Raw genomic sequence first — 9,927 nt, 5'->3', positions numbered from 1 at the left:
AAAGACACTTGTCAAAGAAGCCATGTGGTGTGTTAAATCTAGAACCTCATGATTGCAAAGCAAACTCCATAATCATTCAGCCATACCTAAATATGCCATATTTTTTTTATTTGTTCCATATCATACTGTACTCTGTCCCATCCTTGGATAGTTCCAGGAACATATATGTTTCTCTATGAGAAGAGGTTGCAACTGTCTTATGCAGACCTTGCTTTTTTCTGAAGAAAGAGACACTACATAATTTTTCACAATGTGATGTAGTAGATTGAGAGAGGGAAGAGAGAGAGGGTGAGAGAGGGAGGAGAGAGGGAGAGAGAGGAGGGAGTGTGTGTGAAATATAAATGGCAGTACTTGATTAGCTCTTTATCAACCCAGGAAAGTAGAAAATCAAAGTCGACCTTCTTAGAATTTGAAAGCAGAACAAAGAACCGGAACAAAAGTTCCAAGGTATCTTATCCCCCACGCCAATTCACCACTTTCAGTGTATGAGTGTATATGTGTGCATGTGAGGGAGAGAGAGAAAGAGAGGGAGAGAATGTGTATTTATGTGTGAATGTATGTATGCATATATGTATGTGCATCCATGTTCGTATGTATGTGTGTGTGAGTGTGTGTTTATGTACATTTACACAAACATTCAAACTAGACTAGTTATATCTAGTAAACAATATCAATAGTTAACCATACTATTTCTATTGAATGCATTAATGTTGTGGTCTCTTTTCAGTTTGCATATATTTTGTCCTGAAATCTGTCATTACTATATCTAATAGATGATACTAATATTAGATTTGGTTTTTGCATTATCCACAGTGATAATTCTAAGGAAACTATCTTGTTTTCTATTCAGAAAGAATTATGTTGATAGTAAATCATGAACATATTTTCACAGTATCACATGAAATCATAGCGAATAGTTTTTCCTCACATCCATTGTATTTCATGATGATAAATTTCAGAGATTGTTTTTCTGATACAACACATGAAAGATAGCCATGCTTATAATTGAGTGAGTTTCTAGGGAAAACTGGAAGACAGCAAGCATGAGAGATTAGCAGTTTTATGATATCCTGAAAGTTTATCTGTCAGAAGCTGCAGTTTGTAGGAATTGGGAATTCATAGATAGGATTGGAATTCTGTTGCACAGAGCAAATGAAAGAAACAAGCATAATGGTTTCTATGGTAGGAAATAACATCAATGTGGAAAAGATGTAAAGTTAAACTGAAGCTTATATATCCAATGAACAAAGAAAAGGAAAAAGTAATAAAAGTTAGGAAAAGAAGAGAAAGAAACCATATAAAAACTGTCATATAGCTGCTTAGAAAGTGCTACATTTGGTTATGCAGTATTTGGTTACCAATCATTTTAATAAACAGTTTAAATAGCTGTATCTACGAGAAAAATATGACCTAGATCTTAGAGTTGAATTCTCATTCAGTACATTTTAGATGACAATAGAATGTTTAAACAGTTACTTGAAAAATATTTTAAATCTTCCTCGTTTCTACAGTTACAATTATGACAAATGTAAGAAAGTTAAACATATATAGAGTAAATGATTATGAGGAGCAACAGAAAGGAAGTGTTTTATTTAGAATTAGAGAGAATTAAATGTATAATTCAATTTAATATTTCTTATGAGAAAAAAAATGTATGATTTAGTATATTAGGAAAGAATCTATAGAAATTTAAAGATAGAAAATTATAAAATAAAACTAAAGGAACAAGGGTCAAAGTTGCAAGTGAAGCTTGCTGATTAATTTAATCAATTTTGTTTGAATTGAAAATGGATTTTAATAAATAATACAAATTCAATTATGATCTTCTATACTGACCAAAGAATTTAAGAAAGACATTGTTTAAAGTGTAGCATTGCTCCCCTACTTTTACTAATATCTATGCATAGAAAATAGTCCATTCTCTCCATATTTTATTTTCAGACATTACAACATATGTAAGTGTTTTTTTTTTAAACTTCTATTAAAAATATTCTAAAGAATCATCATATTTATAACTGTGTCTTGGCAAATTGTGATTTTATACAAGAATCATTCATTTGATTTCCATTTACCTACACCAGTGGTATTCAAAAATTTTGAATAGAAGCACATTATTTATTAGCGGTAGCATCTCTTTTTTCTTTTTCTTGTTTTTATTTTGTTTTGTATAAAACAGAAAAAAACCTTAACTATTTTTGTTCTGAAACACTAAAGGTATGGGTAATCTTTTATTCATTTATTGGACTGTGGCCATACTGAAGCTCATAAATGGTGTTTTTAGTCAATCATCATATCAACCCAAATATTTATTTCAGTTTGGTTGTGATTTCATTGATTCCAATTTATTGAATGGCTAAGTTATCTTTTGAAGCACAGGAATGCAACTCAACCAACTTGTTTATGCCAGTATATACCAAGATTGTGTCTAGAAGAATTAATCCATTGCCAGGTTTACCACTACCATCAGGCACTTGAGTGATATTATCAAAATCCTCTCTATTACAAGCTTTCAGGTCAAGTTTCTAGTCTAAAAAAAAAAACCCTACCTGCTTTCCTTCCTTCCTTCCTTTGTCCTTTCCTTCTTCCCACAGATAGAAGCACAGAGAGAAGTCATGGGCATCACTGTTTCTCCTCACTAAGCTACAAAAAATGAATAAATAAATAAATAAATAAATATTTATATATATATATAGAGAGAGAGAGAGAAAGAAAATAGACATATGACGAATGTACCTCTGCAGAGTTTCCACCTGCCAAATTCCACCTGCCAAATTCCACTCACACGGCCTTGATCAACCTTGTGTTATGCAAGACAGTATTTGATCAAGACACCATGCAGTGGGATTAAATATAGAACCATATGGTTGCTAAGTAAACTTCTTATGCAGTGGTCTATGTTGGTCAGCATGGACCTACAATCTACAATTGTATGCACAGGCCTAGGCAATGGGTTTTGTGGAAGAGTGGTAGTTGCTCCTATGTGGAATCCTTATCTCTCTACACCACCAAAATTTTCAAAGGGAATGACTATGGTTGATACAGCTTGTCACAGGATATTGCAGAGAGGACTATCAGAATAAAAGGCTGGAACACATATTATAAAGTATCTTTTCTGATGTTCCAATACTTCTGTCGATTCACTGCTATTGGTTGATACTTTTTTACCAACTGTAAAAAGATTGAAATGCAAACTTGATTTTGGCAGGATTTGAACTTGGAGCACAACGAGCAGAAGAAATATTTCAAGTCAGTCTAAATACTCTAAAGACACTGACAATTCACCATTTTGACCTTACATAAATAGATATTCTTGTATATAGCACCTGCATAAATAAATATCCTATAACTTTTATGGAGAAAAATCTTCCACTGAAATTTTAACATACTGGTCAAAGGATTTATTTTTTTCTCAACATAAAATAATTTTAAACACTATGGAGACAGATATGAGGAATTAAAATTTAAATGAAACCTCAGATTAGATTGAATCACTCAGCTATTATCTGTTCAAAATGAAAGCCAACTCTGACTGATTCATTAAGCTGTCATCATACAAGCTAGAGAGTTGATGTTTTGTATTCTGTCACTGGGAAAAAACACTAAATACTCAATAACTTACCCCATCTAGTTATAATATATCACAGCCTTTCAAATCCTCCTTTGACTACTTGGCAATCAAGAGAAGATTTCAACCTGAGAAAAGGTTATAAGCATGTGACTTGGCCCTTCCTGATTAAGTCATACAAAAATATTTTTTAAATTATACAAACACATAATGAACTTCAACACAGTTTCCATTTGCCAAATTCTATTCACAAGACATTAGTCAATGCAGAGAAATTGAATCCAGAACCCTATGGTCAAAGAATAAACTTCTTAACTATATGACTATATCTGCACCTACATGAATTGGCTGAAGCACTTTAATCAAAGGCCTGCTCAATCGAATCTGCTCTGGAGCTATATAAGAAGAGAAATGATATACAGCTATTTACAGAAAAAGATCTTACTAAAATTATTAGGTTGGCAGGAAAGTTCTTGCAGTTTTTAACCTTTAAATTCAGATGCACATATCTCGGCTCAAACAAAACTTTCGTCAGCGTCCAACTACTGAGCTGAGCGTCTCCAGTTGTCGAAAAGAATCCACTTTTCATCGTAAGTCACAATCCAGTTGAGAAACGGGTCATACTTGTTGCGTAAAAGAAGGGAAGACAACACTTGAAAACAACGTTTTTTTTTTGTTGTCATTAAATTCATGCAGTACCCATTTCTCAAGTACTTTTGTTTTTCCAATCTCTTTCAAGTGGTTGGAAATTGTTGTATACGTTACGTCTAATTCAGAAGCAAGCTCTCGAACAGTTGTGCATGGATCGGCTTCCACTAAGGCTTTTAGCTCAACATCCGATGTCTGACCACTATGCTTATCATCCCCGCTTATCAAGACTCTCATCCCCGCTACCAAATTTCTTGAAACACCATTGTGCTGTTCGTTCATTAGTGGTTCCTGGGCCAAAGGCATCATTGATATTGCGAGCTGTTTCAGCAGCTTTGCAGCCTAGCTTGAACTGGAATAAGAAAATCGTGCAAATTTCCTTTTTGTCCATGTTGTATTCAACATTCCGGAAAAATGGCCTAATTATTCCAAAAGGAAAGGAGTAACACGATTAGATAGAGCAAAAACTGGGCTTTAAATTGATATATAAAGTCAAAGTAATTTACCGAAAATTAAATTGAAAATACATCATTTAAAACCAAAATTAAAATTTCCGCAAGAACTTTCTTGACAACCTAATAGATGCAGTCAACAGCTTCTTTACATCCATGTTTCCATTCTTCTCCTATCAACTTTCCATATCCTAGCTTTGCAGTACAAACCTTCCCCTGGATATTCTGTGATAAACTAGGGTTCTTGTGTGTAGAAAGAGTTGCAGTTCCATCTTTTGAATAATTAGTTAAACTCCAGCACATATTATAACTGACAGATAGGATATGAGCCAAACAGGAAAGTCTCTGTGCAATTGTTTCAAACAGCAGTCAAATTACCTCAGATACTACCCAGCTATCTTAAAAGATATTTTTCCCAAGTTCAGATACAGCCAACAACCTCCCTATATCCGTATTTCCATTCTAGTCCTATCAACTCTCCAGACAGTTCCTACCATAGCTTTGCACATTGAATTATAAGAAATTTACTCTAAAACAACAGAATATTTATTAAAGACTACAGTGATATAGTAAATATATAATTCTGAATCTATTAATAAAATTCCAAACAAAATCTTTCTCAATAAAATATAGTACAAAACAAATAGTCTCAAATGGAAACAAGATTAAATAATATCTATTAATCATTTATGTTTTGTTAAATAACTTTATTTTTCATAATAGCATTAATTGAATTGTTTCTGCAATTACACAATGAAGATATGTTTTGCATCATAATTAATTAATAAAAGTAGTATGCTTTGCCATAGGGGACAGCCTAATGTTTGTAACAGAATGTGAACTTATGATGTAAGCTCAATAGAACAGCAAGCAATTGTTCAACTTATTCCCCTCCTCCTCCAAACAAAATTCCCATCCAAAATATTGGTCTTTATTTTATCTCAAAACTTACTGACACACACTTCTTCCAAACAATAAATAATCTAAAATATTCAACTACTGAGCATTTTAAGATAATCCATTAACAAAACAAACTTTCTGAATTGCTCTATCAAGGTTACACTATAAAATAATGTTGAATAACTGGTATCAATTTAAATTTGATAGACCAATAATTTTCAAAATCAAACACTAATTGAACCAATTCTAGTTCGATTAGTATTTCATTTATATGGTCATATATTTTTGTTTAAAGATCAGAATTTGATATAAACAAGAGATTATTTATAGCATCAGAATAATATAATTATTGAAGATAAGATGCAGAATTTATTATGAGTAGAAAGAAATATAAAGTGACATTAATTTTTTAAAGAGAAAGTTAATAATTGACAATTAAAAAATATATTTAACAATAAGGTGGTAAAGTTCATTATCTTATATATATAAACACACACGGGCGCATGCAAGTGTGTGTGCATATAACCCTATGTGTAATCTGAGGTTTGGTTCTATAGTGTCTTTTAGCATCCAAAGTTTTGTGAGTAAAATTTTGTAATAGAAACTTTGTGGAAGCCTGTTGGAGGCCACATTCTTCTTGATGTGCAATATAGACTTAATATGCTGCCTGATTTAACATGGTCATGTGGACTTTGGGTGAAAGAATGGACTTCACGAAATGCTTGAGTCAATAGCCATAATATTGCACAATCACAGTGTCTATTGATGGAGCTCATTCTAGAGTTTGGTTCTGTACCCCCACCTCCTTCTATGCATCAATGATCCATTTTCTGTCATGCTCAACAATGTCCACTCTTATACGCACGATATTATGCTTCATATTTCCATAATCTTCTTTGACTATATACCAGCCACTCACAATCAAGTCACTGGATGCCAACCTTACACCATTTCCATAAATAAAGACCTGAAAGCATCCTCTAATAAGACTATGCTAACTGTATCTCTTCCAACAGCAAGAAAACAAATACTACCCATTTCAAAACATAACATTATCATACTACAACCCCTTAATCAAGATCAACAGGCATTGGAGCCCTCACAGCTGCTCCAAACATGGGGCGTCATTATCACAGAGAATCTTTCCTTAGAAAAATACATCTTTAAAATACCTACAACTGCATCTTAACAACTGACTAGCCTCCTCTTCAGACCAGAAGACACTTCATTCTCTAACAATTATTGACATTCTACAAAATCCAGGTAATGCTCACAATGGAGTATTGTTATCATATCTAGAACAGAGCTGCTGATGCATACATATCTGACATTGTATCTAAAACTACACCACTTCTCTGACTGGCATAAATCACTGATAGACATGTTCCAGCCCCTGATCCACATATGTGCAGACTTCTCTCTCAGTCTTTCCAACTGTAATGGTATCTGCTTCTCAGATCTGGCCAGGCTTATATTACCTGCCCTCAAGCTTTCATATCCCATTCATTTCTCTTCCTCTCATCACACTTGTTTTGTGCAACCACCTCTAGCCCAGTACTAATCATTGCACTCAGTCCTTTCTTCCAAAAATGTCATATCTTTGGATCTTTCTCTCTCTCTCTCTCTCTACTCATGCCTTTCCTATGGATATTGACTTGCAAAGATTCAAGAGGAACATTAGAAGTAACACTCTCATGAACCTCAGAAGACCAGCAAAGCCAAGGGTACTGCCCTCCCTCCAGACACCCAAAATGTAAAACTCACACACATACACACACACACTCAGATGCAGGCATGGGTATGTGTTTAAGAAATATGTTTCCAAACCATGTGGTTTCAGGTTCAATCACTGCAAGGAACTGTAGCCTGGTGCCTTCTGCAATATATATATATATATATATATATATATATACACACACACATGTATGTGTGTGCATATATATATTGTGTCATCCCATAAATAATGCAGTTTTCTTTTATTTTCCAAAATTAAGATAAGCAAAGTTATTTTTTAATCTAAAATATATTCTTCATTTTCTACAATGGTCTTCCATCTGTCTGATGGACTTGCAAGGCCCCTCTTCCAAAATTCACTTGTCCTTGATGAAAAATACTCCTCCAGTACTGTTCTAATCTCATCTACAGAACTTTTGTTTCTTGTGTTCAAATGATTTTAAAGACTGTAGAATAAATGATAATCAGATGAGTCAATGTCCAACGAATATGGTGGGTGGAGCATCGCTTCCCATTCAAACTGCTCCAGCCTTTGAAGTGTCATCCTCACTGTATGTGACTAAGCATTATCCTGATCGAAGAACACCTTGCATCTTGAAACCAAAGATGGTTATTTTTCCTTCTAGTGCAGACTACTCGAGCCGCTCACAGTAGATCTCTTTTGTTATATTTTGGTTTGGGTTTAAAAGTTCAAAATGGACTAAACCTTTCATATCTCACCAAACAGATAACAACACCTTACATGTGTGAAGACTTACTTTAACCTGGGATACCACTGTTTTTCCTTTCCTTTACCCACTGTCTTAAGGACTTGACATTGTTATAGAAAATCCATTTCTCATCACCAGTCACTATTCGGTCACAAAAAGGTCACATCTTAATTTGTTGCATGCGCTTAGACTTGGAAAGTTTGTGAGGAACCCATTGACCCAATTTGCTGACTTTTCCAATGGTACACAGGTGTCAATGAATGATTGAATAACCAAATCCAAGCTTCTCTGCTAGTTCCTCAACAGTTAAGCTGGGACTTTGAGTCACCAGGGTTTGCAGGACATCCTTGTTGAACCCTACAGATCTTCCAGAACAAGGCTTATCTTCTATTCTGTAGTATCTGGCTCAGAATTTCTGGAACCACCATTGACACTGGCTTATGATTATTGTCTGATCTCCATATACTGCATTAATATTCCTCAGTTTCCATTCTGTTGTTGTCTTTATTGATCTCATAAAGCAAAACAGGCTGAATATGCTCCTTTGTCACTTCCATTATAGCTTTGAAAAAAAAGCTGCTAAAATCGAACTGCACTCTTTAAAACTTGCACTAAGAATAAGTACAAGATAAAATTACTACCTGCATTTATAGCAAGTTGATGCAGGTAGTTTATCCCATCCTCCTCCAACTTTTAGTTCATGCAACTGAAAGAACTGCATTATTTATGGGATGACCCAATATATACATGTGTGTGTGTGTATATATATATATATATATATATATATATATGTGTGTGTGTGTGTGTGTGTGCATATATGTGTGTGTGTGTGTGTTTATACACATATGTACGTCTGTGTGTGAGTCTCTGTGTGTATGTGTGTGTGTAAGTGTATGTCTCTGCATATGTGTGTGCATCTGTATGTGTGTGTAAGCATGTGTATGTGTGTGTAAGCATGCGTCTGCATGTGTATGTGTGTAACATACTTGGGCAGTTTTTGTCAATCAGTTTTATTCAAAGCTATAGTAGAAGATACTAGCCCAAGATGCCATGCACTGACACTAAATCTGAGATCATGTGGCTGCGAAGTGAACCACATGGTTAAGAAATGAACTTCTTAACCACACAGCTATGCCTGCACCTATTCCATATGTGCCTATAACCATTCCAGTACCCATGATATATATATATATATATATATATATATATATATATATATATATATATATATATATATATATATATATATATATAAAGAAGAACTAAAAATAGTGATTCCCAACAGAAGCACAATGGCACATATTCAGAAAGAGGAGTCGATTGATTTAATACTAAGGAATATTTGATAGGTTCTTTATTTTATCAACCCTGGAAGGATGATCAGTAAAGTTGGATCTTACTGGGATTTGAACACAGACTATGAAGAACTGCAACTAAATATCATAAGGCATTTTGTCTGTGCGTTAACTATTCTGCCAATCTACTGCTGTACAACTAAACTGAAATATGATTGAGAAACATAACATCCAAGAAATTACAGTATAAACTATCAAATACATGTATTGTGTTTATGTTCTTGATCAAGTTTATTTAATTTTACAAACCATATTTTCATAAAGCTTCCTAACCTTTCTGACTAACATAAGTAATGCACTTTTGAAAGGCAAACATTTCTCAAATTTTCTCACCTACAATTCTAAGACTTCATACTTATTTAAGAAATACTAATTATTGTTGTTTTGATGTTGTTGGTTTTATTTTTGGTTTTCTCATTATTCGAAGAAAAGGAGAAACAACATAGTTGAAAACAAGATAAATGATGTAAATCAACATTAATTATAACTTGAAACAAAGATAATGATTTCAGTAGTAAGTTTATATAATTTATTACTTCTATCATCTTCATTAATTTAAAATA

The 9,927-nt window shown here is 33.6% G+C and overlaps 1 long non-coding RNA gene across 9 annotated transcripts in view; it reads right to left on the bottom strand.

Annotated features, from left to right (window-relative positions):
• Positions 1-9,927, bottom strand: part of LOC149132688 (uncharacterized) — a 962,641-nt gene that overhangs the window by 289,459 nt on the left and 663,255 nt on the right. For all 9 annotated transcript variants that reach the window (XR_016244382.1, XR_016244384.1, XR_016244389.1 and 6 more), the window contains one exon: positions 2,547-2,640. This is a non-coding gene — a long non-coding RNA (uncharacterized LOC149132688). The remainder of the gene's footprint in view (positions 1-2,546; positions 2,641-9,927) is intronic.

The sequence above is a fragment of the Octopus bimaculoides genome, chromosome 14 (assembly GCF_046866305.1).
Source record: "Octopus bimaculoides isolate indiv1 chromosome 14, ASM4686630v1, whole genome shotgun sequence".
NCBI classification, from domain to species: Eukaryota; Metazoa; Mollusca; class Cephalopoda; order Octopoda; family Octopodidae; genus Octopus; species Octopus bimaculoides.
Note: the sequence above shows the minus strand (reverse complement) of the source record. Positions and strands in the feature narration are given on the sequence as shown.